The 17279-nt window shown below is 39.9% G+C and overlaps 1 long non-coding RNA gene across 1 annotated transcript; it reads left to right on the forward strand.

Moving 5' to 3' along the window:
• The first annotated feature begins 14263 nt into the window (after nt 1-14263).
• Nucleotides 14264-16479, forward strand: LOC121872349. Its single transcript, XR_006090071.1, has 3 exons — nt 14264-14403; nt 15553-15647; nt 16441-16479. It is a non-coding gene; the product is annotated as an uncharacterized LOC121872349 (long non-coding RNA).
• Nucleotides 16480-17279: the final 800 nt, after the last annotated feature.

The raw sequence follows: 17279 nt of genomic DNA on the forward strand, positions 1-17279 counted from the left end.
AGTTGTGAAAGCAACTAGCTCCTTACTGACTGAGGCAAGCTGCATCTGGACGCTGCACTGCTGGACGTCGAACGGATAGTAGAACACGTCGAAGGCGCAGACGAAGATGCCGCTGTAGTGTTGACGTTGAACAACCCTGGCAGCGTCTCCTCCATACATTTCATCTGTTTACATCATCGAGTTAATCACAACAAACTGTAATTACGGGTCTGATTAAATAACGTGTATTGGTTTATTTATCTCTATTGCCACTTTGCATCATATGTGTGTGTCACCTTTGGCGTAAATCATCAAACATGTGTAAATATTTGGACTCATGAGCGACCATCTTAATCGTTGGAAAAATGACGAGTAAATGTTTTATGACAAGATTAGTATAAGAGTGTTGATGTCAGTTGATGATGGCTGGAGAGTGGGATGGTATTTGGTATTTGGTGATTAACTGAACATGAAATCGAATCCAGGCAACACCCTAAAACTAACTGGAAAGTTACTCATAAAGTAACAATACAAGACATTTATAAAAAATACGAATAATTCTTGAGTCTATAGAAAATAGACACATTTATTGGCAACACTTGTAACACCTACCCATTTTTACTTTATTAAAGTCGGCAGGTAATGGTTCCTTAACCCTCAACACAAAGAGGTCTTCCTTCAGCAGCTTTAAGGCACCATCCTTTATATTAGGGAACTGCAGATGTGGCCGCCAGATGTCGCTTACTTCTTGTACAGACATTTGGTTCGCTAACATTTCTGATCGAAGATTCTGGTATTTTAGTCTAGAATCTGTCCAGCTTATGTCGAGTATAAACTCAAGGTGAATTGTTTCCTGCACGTCCTCAATCATCAAGAAGCGGAGGAACTTGAGTTTGAGGATGGGATGGAGAGGTTGTGTCGGGTCATCAGTGTTTTTGGGAGGTTTGAAGCTACGATATCCTGCAGGAATCTGGAGGATAGAGCAATTGTCTTCGTCCGTCTCGTCCCCGCAGTCATCCTTGGCGTCACAGCGAGCTGCCAGGCTGATACACTCACCGTCGTCACACATGTACTCTCCGTCCTTACATATAGACAAACTGACCTGAAGAACCGCGCCTACTGGCTCGTCACACACAGAGGCCAGCAGTGTCCAGCGGTGCCTGCCGAGTGGGTACTTGTTGGTGGCCACAGTGAGGGAGGCTAACGTAGTGTTAGTGTCAGTATCTAACATCACCCATTTATTATCATCATCATATTTGATTATGATTCCATGATACCCATGAAAAAACGGTTTGTTGTTTGTATATCCAAGAACTTCAAACATGGTTTCAGTCTTCATCTCCTTACATAGTCCTCTGAGGTAGAGTGGCATCCGGCGGCCGACCTCACAGGCGGCACAAGCGGGATTCGTATAAAGACAGTTATAGTCCGCCCACTGGCCTTTGTTATTAACCATCATCATACAGTTCTCTGACCTCAGGTTATCAGGTTGACCTTGTGAAAAATTTATCTCAGTGACAATTTTGTCATCACTCAGTCTCCTCCAAACTCCCTCCTCCTCCTCATCTGTGACACCAACCCACATGTTTTGTGCACCTGGACAAAATCCTTCTGTCACCATCACATTATGTAGTTCACTGTTTTTCAGTAGAGTCAGTGGAGCGTATAATTCAGATCCAATGAGATGACACATTTTTACGGCCTCGAGAAAACATCTTCTCTCTGGGAAAGCAACAACGTTGTCATCATTACTACACAAGTCTTGAAGATCAGTACTTACAGTGTCCACGTTCAGCAGCTCAAATTGATCTCGGTCACTAGACATTATGTCCCCCAAAATGTTACTTCTGCAGTCAGCAGTGCTTTCTATGTCGGCGGCTGAGAGTCCGTAACTCCACATGTTAACTTGAGTGACGTATCCTTGAATGATCTGGTGCCTGTTGTACCCTCTGGAGAGACCGTCCTGTTCCTGCCCGATGACTAAGGTGCCGTTGAGAAACAGTACCCGGTCGTCCACCTGGATGGCACCACTGGCCAGCAGCACGCCGTCCACGTACACCGTGTAGGTGTCGTCGGAAAACACGTGGCAGTAGTACCGCCACTCACGTATCACCGTCGGCAGGTCCAGACTCTCAATAGGTGTCTGCGGTTTGTTGTTGTACCGGAAGAAGTGATGCTTATCTCTGATATCTGACAGACGAAGAAAAGAAAGACTGTAGAGAGAACGTATTATCATATAAGATGAAATAATAAACCTTTAAGTTTTAAGTAACTAAGAAAGACACCTATCTTAAAGTGTAAAATAAATGGTTGTATGACAAGTATTACTAGTGTATTGTGCATCTAATATTACCTTCTTGACAACAGCAGGACACGTAATTACTTCAACATGTTTTCTTGTTGTAGGTTCACAAACATCTACAAATTGCCTGCCTTACACCACACAGTTGACGTGATAAAAGCAACTTTAATATCGAACTGCATTATTTCAATACTCGAGCTGCCGGGACCCCAGGAATTGGGTTGTCTGTCGTACAGTAGAGTTAAACAAGTAATATATGGTATAAGGATGTTGCCAGGCGATAATAACACCTGTCAACATACTCCAATGCTGTTATGTTTATTCCCTGCTCAGTCGTAGTAAATGAATCTACACCACGTGTGGGAAGTTGCAGGAGATTTAAAATGAAGGTTTTTGTCCAAGGACCAAATAACAGTTTTAATAAGAATTTCAAAAAGGTAAAGCAATGACCTAAGAGTGTGTGTGTGTGTGTGTGTGTGTGTGTGTGTGTGTGTGTGTGTGTGTGTGTGTGTGTGTGTGTGTGTGTGTGTGTGTGTGTGTGTGTGTGTGTGTGTGTGTGTGTGTGTGTGTGTGTGTGTGTGTGTGTGTGTGGTGTGTGTGTGTGTGTGTGTGTGTGTGTGTGTGTGTGTGTGTGTGTGGTGTGGTGTGTGTGTGTGTGTGTGTGTGTGTGTGTGTGTGTGTGTGTGTGTGTGTGTGTGTGTGTGTGTGTGTGTGTGTGTGTGTGTGTGTGTGTGTGTGTGTGTGTGTGGTGTGTGTGTGTGTGTGTGTGTGTGTGTGTGTGTGTGTGTGTGTGTGTGTGTGTGTGTGTGTGTGTGTGTGTGTGTGTGTGTGTGTGTGTGTGTGTGTGTGTGTGTGTGTGTGTGTGTGTGTGTGTGTGTGTGAGTGTGTGTGTGTGTGTGTGTGTGTGTGTGTGTGTTGATGGAGGTTTTCCTGGGGTATGAGTGGCTACTGTTCAGCATTTAGTGCCCAGATGTGACTCACACATCATGAGGGCATTGTCGAAGGTGTCAGCTGTGGCGTAGGACAGGAACACTTGGAGTGGCTGTAGCGCCGTCTGGTACACTCTGGAGCAGATGGTGAACTCTGTGACGCTGGCGGCCACCTGCTGGTTGCTCATGTTGAACCTAATATACACGTCATCCGTCGGTGACTTCCAGATATCCGGCTGTAGGGAGAAGACCTGCACCTCCTCTCCTGCAGGTGAACAGAGCAACTGGTTATTCTTTCACTCTCGGGTAAATAAACTTTTGTGCTGATCGGAGGAAGGTGGACCCCGCAATACCTGAAGTTTACCTGTGGGAGCCAATTATGTAGGTTACGATGGGTTGTCGAGGTTAGGAGAGCCTTGTCGTATTCTGATTTATAAGTTAATGTTTAATATAGACTAAGAAGTTACTATAACACGGCACACAAACTATCCCAGGCAACAGCAATGTTATCTCTTTTGGTCGCCTTCATAATTTCCTCTCTAAATATATAGGCTTGGCGGAAGCATTTGTTAATATTAAAATTATTTCGTCTTCTAAACACTCACAGTTATTATGACGTCACACCCTATACACCCAAAGACCTGGCCACTTACATGCTTCTACTTTCCGTTTAGTCTTGTCCGTGAACATCTTTCCCAGGCAACGGATCCACCCAGAGGACACACACCCCTGGTGAACGAGGCACCTGAGTGCTCACCAAAATGACAGACGTAGACTTAGAGTTTCAAGTAAAACCAAAGTATTACTAAGGTTTGTGAGCTTTGTGGGTGATAAAAACATAAAACAACTGAAGGCATCACACAGCTTGGTGGTATAGTGTTAGTGCTGAAGACGTCACACGCCCAATATATCCATAGGAACTAAATCCAGATGCCATCTTGGATAATGATACAGCTTAAGGATATTCATGTTTCTTTAAGTTAACATTATTCACCCGAAACACATTCTTACCCCGTATCAGTGAATCATTAATGACAAGGACTAAAATAAAATCCACCGCGGCAAAATAAATCCGCCTTGACGTTGGTGTGGAGGCCCCATGCTAACTATGTCTAACACTTACTTTTTTACTTATTACTTTTTTCCTCTTCGACAATGATCGGCTCGTTAGCCACTTGGACGGTCAGTCACATCTCTGTTACGCAACATTAGAATCATTATTATTTAGTAGTATAAATATTGGAGACTATCGGGATTACGGCTCGTTAGGACCAGCGCATATTTAGACCCCCTCCCCCCAATGTATTGGTTATATTATATTGGGAGCTATTAAGACTGGGGCCCATTAGCTTACATTAGGAGTTATTACGACTGGGGTCCGGTATGCTAGGCACCATGTGAACGACAGCTGTGAGTGAATACATGATGATTATACCGTAACGGTCTAGGATGGTCGACAAAGACGTTTAAACCTTGTATGTTTATTGATGTACGTACTTGTGTGTGTGTGTGTGTGTGTGCGTGTGTGTGTGTGTGTGTGTGTGTGTGTGTGTGTGTGTGTAGGGTTAATGTAGGAAATTAACCCACCAGACTGTGGATTAGTACGAATAAATCTCATTCGGTTTACTACTTTTTTTGGTGTCTGTAAAAATTTTTTTGACCTTCGTGGGAAGGACTGTGAAACAAAATGGCAACGTTGGACATTTACTCTTGGACTCCAGTTTGTTTATCTGCTTTCACGGTGTCTTAAGTTTATGTCGTCGTTACTGAGCCTCGTGTTCACTTATGTTAGATTATATAATACGCAGGTGATGGTCAAACTTAGGTCACGTACAGTAATAGGTGAAGGTTAGGTTAGGTTAGGTTAGGTTACGCATAAGGACACCAGGATTTATGGGAAATTACTTAAAATGACTGACAAGTAAAGCATTACCGGAGTTCTTGATCTAGGGCTCTTCCTCCCCCTGTCGTCGCCGTCGTCATCAGAGAGGTGGACCTTTAATATACACGGCACCATCGACGGACTGTAAACATTACCTCCGACTCATACTGATGTTGAGTTTTGTTTTTAACTGCACAGTGAGTTTTTCCTCTGTTATACAACCTTAATTAGTTTCAGTCATCCTACTTCAAATGTCTCCAGTCTCTGACAGGTAAACGTGTCTCTTCTCCCCCTGCTCTATTTGTCTTCAAAACACTACAATATTTGAGGGCAAGAAGGGATCATACTTCAACATTCGATATTTGAGCGATTTGTGGAAGAAGTGCGGCGTAAGATAACCATTGGTCCGGTTTATTACTCCAGGAATATAATTATATAGTTCCAGCAGGGGAATGGCACAACTCTGATTTTCTGGAGTTCTTCCTCAACTTTAAAAATTAACAATAAAAAATGTTCACTAGGGTACACATACACATGTGTGAGTGTGGAAATACTATTGTGCTGAAATAATTGAAGTAATGTCTTCTCTTATAAACCTGCCTTACAAAACACATCGACGTCTGCAGTGTTCTGTAACACCAACGATTACATTATGAAATATGCATTTTCCTCCCTCGCCGCCAGTAATTTTGTATAATATGACACAAGCAACAGGCCACTTTAACAAGCGAATGCTGATATAATCACCCTCATCATCATTATCATCCTCACCATCACCAACCACCGTTTTACTGCTGTTCTCCACAGCTGAGTGAAGGAGGGTTTACGGCTGGCTGCCCTTTCCACTGTAGAGAGTGGCAGGTGGGCATTATACAGTACGTAGAACTTACATATCTCCTCTGGAATCCACAACTTAGAAAGTTTAAACATAGCTAATTTACCGGATACATTCGAATACAAAATTTAAAAAAAAAATCCTGTAAGTTTAATAAATAATACTAACAATCGGCATTGGAAAATCGATTAAGCGGAAAGAAACGGCTGTACACCTCATTATGAAGGCACTGTGTGAGCCAGAGTCAGGGCCCAGTAGTGTTACCATCTCACCACCGCTTGTAAATCTCAACTGGTTCACAAATGTCTTATCTCAAGTTGTTAAGCTATGTTTGATGCCAATCCCAGGTGACACCCTTCCTGACTTAACTCTTAAACTCCTAGCTTGAGTATTATATATCTCAGTGTCATGGCACACTCCTATTACATCATAAACTTCCATAAAGAAAGAAAAAAATAATAATTTGTCCATCTGTGTAATGGAAGTCGTGTTCCTCCAGTAATGTAAGAAAGGATTTACAGATAGAAATAAGATTCTGTAGTATAGCGTCATAGCTCCAAGAATTTTAGTTGAGATTGACTATTCACTGGAGGTGTACACTACCCTGAGTGATGATCTGCTTCCATCAATTATTCCCTGAACATGACAAAAACGGAACTAGGGTGTACATCTGGCATTGACCTCAAACCTGGAGTTATATGTGTGCAAGGCATAAAAACTCTTCTGGTGTTGACATATGAGTCTCCTGCCATGCATATTACAAGCAGCCACTACGGGAGTCCAGCGCATTATTTAGACAGTTACACTAATCAATGCCTTCCACGTCTTGCCACCTGTTGAAAAAAAAAAAAAGTTCGTATGTATCATTAGGATTGTACTTAGTTAACGATGAAAGAGTTGGAAAACATTAGAAGATTGATTATGCAATTTAGTATTAGATTAGCTGTAACATTCATCCCCTTAGAGAAGGTACATGGTTAATATTAACACAGAAGCTAAGATTTATCACCACACATACTACTTACCCAACACGTCACGGTCCACCACCAACCAACAAATTGTCTCTGCAACACACAGTTTGTTTGTTGTCACTTTTACATGAATATTAGACTAGTCTCATTTAGCATACCAGGTGAGGAGTAAACACTAGATTTATAATGACCAGAAATTCATTTAATTAAATAATACTATCCATTAAAACCTTAACAAGTGTCGCAGTAAATGGAATGTTCATCCTTCAACAATATCCTATCTCTTCTCCGTTGCTGTTTGTGTCTGCATAGTTAACGCTAATATACCAGACTAATGGATTATAATTTCTCCACTTTTACTTGTTATTAAAACCCGCTCGTTCTTGCCCGGGACAGATCGACAGGTTTACCCCACATCAGGATCAATACCATCTGGTACATACGAGCTCCTGAGTCTCCCTGAACTTTTGCCAGTGTTGGTTGTCTGGTCTTAAATGAGCTCACAGTCACACATTCACCGACAGTTTACTCCAAGGAAGTTAACTCCAACAGTTCTCTTTATTTGTGGCTTAGTTAATCTAAATCTGTGATATAAACACTTGACTGAGTTAAGACCTTTGAGGTGCTTATAAACTCTTATTAAATCACCCCTTGCCCTTCTTTAGTATAATCTAGACAATTGAAGACGTTTACCTTCATTATACAGTGCTAAGCATATCTCAGGGATCGAACCGAATGGCAATACTCCAAGAGGGATGGACCTCCGCTTGTCACGGGTACACAAGACGATTTTGTGCCATTAACCACCACACACTGCTTACGACCATAAAAAATGTCTTCTATCCACGCTACGACGATCCCTTGAATTGCGTACACTTCCAGTGTTATTGTCAGCCTTTTGTAAGGTGCGCTATCGTATGTCTTGGCCAAATCAATGTAAATATTGTAAATATTGGGTTAAGCAGGAGCGTCCAAGCATAAACCTGTGCAGACATTCATGCACGAGGCACTTCCGTTGTAGATGGGCCATCAAGGCATCGTGCATGATGCTCTCGAGTACTCACCTTACGTTTTCGTTTAGTGGCTATCGCTCTTAATGAATGTGGTAGGGATCACATGTGCCGATTTCCAGTCACTGGGGCTCTTCCATTCATTCATGCTTCTGCAGGACAGGATTTTAAGGGATTCGATGAGCGCATTACATAAATCATTACTCGTTCAATTATACGGTCAGGATTACATTGAGGTTTTACCTTTAATAGGTACTTTCACTTTATAGTTGTCTAAAATCTCATCACTTATCAGCTACACTACTAACCATTCAGACAATTTACTTCTTTGTTACTTTGTTATAACCTTTATTGTCTGGTGTCCCGGGCCGGGGATTGAACCACGTCCAAGTTCTGAGAGATACGCGCGTTACCTCTATCATGAAATTAGCATAGAAAGTCTTCCTAAAGTACGCAATATTTTTATGTTTAAATTAAAGTCACTCAGGTACACAGTCATTCAGTTAGGTAAACAGTCATACAGGTACACAGTCATTCAGAACACCCCCCAGAGACATTAACCTGATTTTCTGGCGTGTCTCAGTTACTAGTGGAAGACACCTGAAGATCCAGGCTCCAGCAGGTAGTGGGATAATTAATAATGAAAAGAAAAAAATGCTGATTCAGTCAAAAAGTTTTCCTCTCATATTAGTGTAGAAACATCAGATTTTCATCACAAACCTCATATATTTTCCTCGGTGTATAAACAGTACATTTTACATGAAGATAATTTCCTTGTGAAGATCTATGGCTCCCGCTCAACCAACCACCACCATCACCAGTACTTTTTAATTGTTTATTTATTACCGACTTTACACTGTGTCTAACTAAAGTACAGTTGGTAAATGATTCAGTTCTCATCAATACAGGTGTATGAGATAAAATATTTGAGTCGCTTATAACGCCAAGTTTAGGACAAAGTATCATGGGTGGTGTAGCAAGAGGTGAGATATGTTTTATGCACAACTCGATAAGGAGTACCGAGAGGAGGTAGTTTGTCCTGGTATTGTTCCTACCTGTCAACTACCCTAAATTAAGGCGGGTTTACGCGGTGCCTCTTTTTGTGCGACTAGGGCATGACACATGAGGTGAAGCATGCCTCATATCCTGAGTATTGTGAGGCAGGAGCTGACGCAGGGTTTCCCGACATAAGTGGGAAGATATTTCGTCAAGGCGAGCCCCCTCCTATATAATTATCAGAAAAGTGTTGGGATAATGGAAACAGACGGGGCTGTGCATTTGTGTATTATGTTTTTAATGCGTCCACCAAACATATGGGATAATTTTTATATATTTACTTACACTTCTCTTCGGATTTTCCCTATAGATATAAGTTTTTCCATTAATATATATTATAATTATTAGTATGAAATATTAAACCTGTATAAATTAGCATAACTGGTAAATTTTTGTTCTTCATGAAGGGGAAAATATAATTTCAAGTAAGAAATAAGATATTTGAATGGCTCGACAACCACAATTACACGTCATTAATATTCACGCTGCTGCAACAGTCGACCTGTTGGGTTTATGTAGCTGTCTTAATAAGTTATCTTGCCGTGAAGGTCTCCTACAGCACACTCAGGTCACCTCACATCGCCGCGCTTCAATAAATCCATAACAACTGAGCTGCCCGGGGCGCGTTATTACTAGTTAACCTTTTCTTTTGTTTACCTTCTCTGCCAGGTTGACTCCTGTGCTACACCACTAATATCATGTTGTAATAATTCCTGTTAACAGAACCTCTGTGACAAACTTCATTAAAATTGGTCTTCCCACATGATTTTGTGTGTAATAATAATAATATTGAACGGTTTATTGAAAGAACAAGGCAGCCAAAGGGATTAAAATATACAGTTACATAATTGGGAAATGGGTCACTTGATTGCCAAAAAATATACAAGTAACATTCGTGTACAGTTACAGAAATATGTTCCTACACCCCTGAGGTAACCCGTGTCTCCAAACGGCACCGTCGCAGTAGTAGTGTCACTGTTTATGAACGAATGGGTATTGGTCATGTAACGACGGACGTGATTGGTGGATAGGTTTGCTATAGGTCATATAGGTTGACCGTTTGAAGACACAGGTTACCATAGGTGGTGTAGGAACACTTTTCCGCAATTGTGATATACAGTACAATAACAATAGGAAGGGGGGGGGGTCATTCAACAGGGAATTTCAACAATGTAGAAGTAAGATTAGCAGGGAGTAAACACGCTGGTTAACTACAAGTTGTTGATAATTTTTACATTGGTTATGATTAGACTGTTCTTATAGCGATCATTATGTGGTCGTATGGGCTGGATGCGGTTGTAGTGTCGAACAGCAATTCGTGAACATGGGATCTCGGGTGGAAGCAGGAGCCTGTGGTGGGGATGGTGCAGAAGCTTCTCCCCAAATTTGCAGATGAGGTGTGTGTGTGTGTGTGCAATAGATATGAACTTATGGCAGCAAAAATAGACAAGACGATTTTGCTATACTATGGTAGTGAAGTTCAAGACCCATCGTCACGAATCATGCCCAGGACGTCACCAACAACACTGATCTTTGTGTTTGCCAAATAATGTCATCTGTGGTAACCAGTCGTGGTCATAAAGAGACGTCCACTTTTTTCACCAGTTAGAATTCGACTTCAGTTGTATAAAGGTATATGCCAGATTTTATTTGAATTCGTTTTTTTTTCGGGTGCTAATAGTTAATTAAGTAGTGCCTCCAATCACCAGTATCTGTTTATTTGACTAGTTAGAGAAAAACTATGACATTCTGCGACCTCTTTGAATATGAAGAAGAAAAATACCTTATCTCAGTTATGGGAATTTACACCAAGACCTCGTGAAGTACAGCTAGAGACCTGAAGCCTTGTTTGTTTTATATCATATTAACATTATGAAGTTAGACCAGATTAAAAATAAATATCACCCCACTTTCTGGTTGACACGTCCAACATTTACATTACTAACGTGTGTAACATATGATAACGGAAGTGAACATTACAGAGATAGAACTTTCGCCTTCACTTCAAGCAAAGGAAACACACTATGACCATATGTCCTCGGCGGAGATGAAGTGGTCATTACATAAGTATGGTTTCCTCGAGGGTGTCTGTGTAAAGCATCATATCAGAAAGTAAAAAAGAATGTCAAAAATAATCCTGTAAACTGTCTAGTACATAATACAGATTTTACAAAACAACGCGAGATGTTAGCAAAAATTATTCAAGGTTTTGACATTGGAAAACTTTGTAATTATACAGATAGAGCTCTTTACATTAACCTTAAAACTCATAAGTTATAAGGAGTTCTTGTTGCTGTAGTTTCACTGAAGTTAATTTTTTTCTTACACGGCAAAGACAGAAAATTACGTAGCTATTATCTCCATCTACTGTATCATTAACTTCTCAGAATCATCTATATGACGTATAGATAGGTGACTAAAGTTAAAATGAGTGTTAAAATCAGGTGACCAACCTTTAACACACACCACGACCACAACCAAGAGGAGTGACCAGTGAACGACTCCCGCCATGGTGGTGTTGCTCCTCCCACTGCCCACACCACACTGTCTCCCGTGCCTACACCACCATCCATATACCACACTTGCATTGACAGTGTTAATAGCGTTATCCCAACCAACTGGGTGCTCGCGTTGTAGCCAATTGGATAATTTATGTCCCGGGGTCAATAAGTAAGTTTACGGTTTCACAGTTGTACATGATGAAGGCTGGTGACAAGGCAGTAAGATTGGAGTATGTCAGGTCAGCATTTTGTAAGGTATTCTACTTAGGAAGTCATATACAAGTTACAAGCTAGTCGATGACCTCATGACCTATATATAATTCGCTGTTTGTTTAGTTCAATGCTGACACAGACCGACGTTCATCATTGGCACAGTCAAAAGGATTATGTAAGAAATTATTAGAATGAAAGTTGTGTTGAGTAAAGTAAGTATGAAAACAACGATTACTATCTTCGTGTTTTAAGACAAATCACTCATATTGATCGTGTGAATAGAAAAGTGTATATATATGGAATAATGGTCAGCATGCTCGCTCGCAAGTGAGTGGACCCAGGTTCGATCCCCGGGCAGGGTGAAACTATGGGCAAGTTTCTTTGCGACATTTGCCTCTGTCTACCCAGCAATAATTGAGAACCTGGATGTTAATCGATTTGCGGATCGTGTTCCAGAGTAATGGTTAGCCAGTGGAGTTGCCGGTCTTCTCGGACTATTCCTTGACACTGGAGCTCGTTAACTCAGGGTGTGCTTGTTGTGTTGGCAATAGCTTCTACACGAGGGCAACCATTATATATATATATATATATATATATATATATATATATATATATATATATATATATATATATATATATATATATATATATGCAAATAAATCACTGTAGGTGCGCGTGATCCAGGTATATGCTGATAACCACAAGGAAAGGAACTGACAGGAGCGATTTTGTATAGTAAAAATTAATTACTATTGACTTCAGAAATTTTTTTTATATCAAGTGCATATGGCTTCAAAATGGAATCAAAATTCTGTGTTCGCCAAGTTGCCCCACCCACAACTTCTCGGACCCCCCTTTTGATATTTCTGAATCCTCCCCTGACTGGCCACCATTCTTCCAGTAATACACAACACCAGCCTTTCAGAAAATATCCACTAATACGAGTCAATAAATGACACCGCACCACATTTCTACCTAACCTCAGACTTAGTTTAATATTCATTAATAACAAAAACATTATTCTAGATTAGGTACGAGAATATATTCTCTTCAGTTATATTTAGTATTGCATCCGACAGTGGTCACATGTCAACAGTGACCCCCAGAATAAAAGTACAAGTAACAACGATTTTGACTGAGAAATAAGTGTTTGGATTTTGCCAAGCGATGGTTCCTTACTATACAGTAACTTGAAAGTTCCCGGTAAAATGCTACTCCCACCACATAGTGGCACGGGCAATCCCCAATGGGAGGTTCACGGCGCCATCTACTCGATGAACAGGTTTTGTATGAAATATAATATAGTCTAGAAATTTGCTTTTGTGTCCTTGTGGCATGGTCGGTAGCATTTCCTAGTCACAAGCATAATGTCTTGGGTTCGATTCCTGACTGGTGAGGTCGTTGATTATTTTTATATAAATATATATGAGGTTCACAAACACTATAGAGAGTTCTATCTCTTGCTCTTTTATGGTCTAGTGTAATTGTTAACCCGAAAGGTACCCAACTTGGCTTTGGTACTGTGGGGTTATGAAATATAGGTTCACACTCAGGATGGGTTGGAGAAAGGAAACTCACAATGTGTTCTCTGTATACATATTGTATTGGATGTACAATGCAGCTTGGTGCTGGGGAGTGGCAGCGTGAGTCCAAGCGTAGAGTAGAGAGAGCTGGTTGGTGAGGGTGCTCAGAGGAGGACACTCAGCTTGTGGGGGGCCATAGTCGCCGGCAGGAGCGAGGGCCACCAGGCAGGAGGAGGAGGTGTTGCTTGCTGGTGGCTGTAGGTAGAAGAAAGAGAGGGGTCACGGCGGGGTGAGGTCTTATATAGCGGGGGTAGGCGTGCCTTGATAGTTGACCTCCGCTTTGTTAGGCGGCGCTGGTTACCGACCTGGACACTGCTTGCGGCCACGAAGAAAGACTGATGCCAGAACGTTCCCCTTAACTAGCACCTTTAAGTCTCAGTTGTGATCCGCCCACACGTGTCTTTAATTTCAGTTTTACTGAATGGTAAAAAACACCTTAGAGTTTGACTTGACCTCGTTTGCAATCCGCCTCTGGAAATCTTTTTTTCAGTCCTTCTACAGTATGCTGCAGTCATAACGTGCGTAAATATTGGCGTCTTTTTTAAATACAGTTTCGTTAAATTAAAATAGAACTACTTATCCGAGGGAGAACCACGAACCTTAAAATGACTTCGGGTTCGTGGTGTGGGAGGTTCGTTTCCCCTGACAAATATGTGCAATAAACAGTGTTTTGTATGTTTTTATTATAATAGCATTAAGTAATTCAAATATTATGTTTCTATAAATCATGATTATAACTAGATCTCCTTAATTTGAAGTAAGATTCCACTACTCTATGTGTGGTGAGGTATTTGGAGTTTTGGGATCGGTGGTGGGATTTTGGTCTGGCCTGGTTTCTTTGTTTATCATTTAATATATGGGTAATAATATTCATAATGTACAAAACATTAATTATCATAAATGTCAGGTTTGATTGCATTGATATACGAGTCCATTATAGTCTAGACAATGGGTTCGGATTTGGGGTTCGGGGTGTGGGGTTTGAAAGCTTTCAGACTGGAGTCACTGGACGGCTGGGTGGCTGACACAACAACAACAAGGTTAAAGCACAGGTGTTGAAGGCATTAAAGCACAGGTGTTGAAGGCATTAAAGCACAGGTTGAAGGCATTTAATTATGGTCACCTGTGTGTAGGAGACGAAGGTAAAAACCACAATTATACGTAAATTAACTCGAGTATATACTGTATATTTATATAATTCAAGTATTTAGGTAAGTCAAAGTACAGTAGTTATTGATAATTAACTCGTGAAGACGTTGTGTTAGTGACGTTGAACTTATATAAAATGATATAGTTTTATGGTTGATGTGATGGAATTGTTGTTTAGATTGACGGCCATAATATTGATTTGTTTTCTTTGGGATACTCACTAAAACGTGCCCTTTAATGCTTAGAGTGTGCACAGGATCTAAGACATTGGTCGGTAACATTATCGTTTCTGTCATCAACCTATTTGGAAGTTGAAATTAATAATCAATTTATTGTAGTGGACCGTTCTTTCTTTAGGGTTATGGAAGTATGTGGAAAAAACCATAGAAAATAATCAAAAACCAACCTAACCTAACTTAATCTAATCAGGGGTCCAGGGGGGCATATCCCTCCAGATTAGGTTAGGTTAGGTTAGGTTAGGTTAAGTTAGGTCAGATAGAATGGTGCCCTAATATAAAAAGACCTTCAAAGCACACTGGAAAACATAATTTTAATCTAACATAACCTAACCTGCTGGATGACTGAAACGATAATAATACCCATTAGTTAAATGATTTTCTTAATGATCAATACACCAATACTACACATTGTTCACAAGTTAATGTATTCTCTTCTGAGTGTGTCTGTAATAACAATACTTGGATAAAAAATCAAATGTAGCTAGTAAGAGATATATGGTGTTTTGCTTTATCGATCATTTGTTGTGTCAATATTTTTTTTATTTAGTTTATTTTTTGCCCAAAATGTGCTGATGTTTTTTATGTGTATATCTGATAAAGAAGGAAAGAGAAATGGTATCGCATTATGGCAGTTGAGCCCCTTAATGGATTTGTTTTCTGTCCAACTGGTTATTGGAGGAGCCGGTTAACACCAGGAGTAGCTTATGGAATTGGTTAATTTTTTCAGAGATGTTTGGATGATAGTAAGTTGCTTATAAAAATGATAGGGCAAATTTAAATTTCAAGATATTTGTCCACAAACTTGGATATAGCCCACTGGTGTATACCAAGCCTTTATTATGTAATTAGGCAGTGTGGGTGGCTTTTATTTCCTCAACCTTAAAGTTGGGTACTTATTTACAGTTTCATGGCGACATTGTGCCGTGGGTTCAAACCAACAACCCTTAAGGCAGGAGGTGAGGGCTCATCCATTTAGCTGCTGCACCAAATTTTATAAGGTAAATTTCGAATAAAGTTAGTTTAAAATATATATATTCAATATTTTTTTCAGCTATTATCCAGTAAAGTAGAACATCAGATTTTAGCAGGAACAAGCCTCTGAGCAATATCTCAGTGGTCCCTTCTTACTAATATTAGTCATGGTTATTTTATCAGTAACTTCTTAATGGTATGATGGTTGATTTTACTCATCACTTGGCAAATTCACTCAATTTTAGTAAATATTTTTTTTTTTTTTACACAACTTCTGTTTTATAATTACAGGACAATATCTTAAATTTTAGGTTTTTCAGTAGGTATTAAATTTGGGTGAAAATCATACAAGCTATCTACAGGGTTTCTTTATTAATATGTATGTTCATGTTAATATATGTACTACTACAGTTATGGACAAAATCCCTTAAACACCGAGCATTGCAGTAATAGCTCCCTTAGCAGGAATCCCTCTTTGCCGGAACTCTCCGATAGCTGGAATTGAAATTTTCTCAGAAAATCTTTCCCAAAACCAGAATTTTCCAGAAAACCTGGGCTTTGGGAATGATTTTCCAAGGGACACATTTTCTGGAAAATTCCGAGAAAATTTTCCCAGAACCCGGAAAGTTCCAGAAATTTCTGGGGGTGGGGGAGTTTTTACTGGGTTTGAGAGATGAAAATCAGGCGCATTTTCTGCAATTTCAGGAAGTTCCGAGAACATTTTTCTGTTACCCTGAAAATTCTGGGAAATTCCGGGGATGAAGGATTTTTTCCGGCTTTGAGTGAGTCGTCTTGTTACCCGTAATTCTCTCATTCCAGGAAGTGCTCTGCACCAATTGTTCCGGCTAACGGAGAGGTACTGTATCTTGCTTTTATTTCTAGGTCTTATATACAATTGGTTTACCGTATATCTAATATTGCTGTTTTTCATTACATTTTATGTTGGATATAATAAATTAGAAAAAAGCTCACCTAATGAACGTCAAGTAACTGGTACTTACATGCAAAAAACTACCATGTATCCTGGGAATTTTGTCTTCAACTGTACATTACTGTATTTTATCTATGATTGAGGACAAGAAATGAAGTTTTAATTTAAGAATATACAGTAATACCATACAGGTACTGTACTTTAATCCTCTATCTGAACAATATCAGTTCACCTGTGTATAATTGGGTTGCAGATAAGGAGGCTAAATCATCTCTTGACAGCATCCAAAGTAAATGAACCATACCGAACCTAGCAGAAAAAACTTTAACTATTAAATGATTTTAATGTTGATTTATTCAATTAATTTTTGTCATATGATGCTGTCTTATGCTGTAGTTTCTGACTGGATTATAAGCAGAAAAGCACATGCTTCATATGGACATTCTAATATTGTTTTTGTAACTTCACACTTGTCTTCTCACTGCTTCCTCATCCAAAGAATCCTTGTAAGAAGGTGGTGCTGTTATCCTACACTTCTGCTGAGATAAGATAAAATATTGATTTATTCTTCATTGAAGAAAGGAACCATACATTTGAAATACAGTACTGTATTGTACTTCCTAGAAGCTACTTTACCTAATACCAAATTTGTCATTTATGAGAGAGTTAGTTATAATTTCCTCTCCAAGTGCTATAGTTTATTTTTTTCAAATACTTGTACATTTAC

The sequence above is a fragment of the Homarus americanus genome, unplaced genomic scaffold (assembly GCF_018991925.1).
Source record: "Homarus americanus isolate GMGI-L3 unplaced genomic scaffold, GMGI_Hamer_2.0 scaffold24050, whole genome shotgun sequence".
Taxonomy (NCBI): domain Eukaryota; kingdom Metazoa; phylum Arthropoda; class Malacostraca; order Decapoda; family Nephropidae; genus Homarus; species Homarus americanus.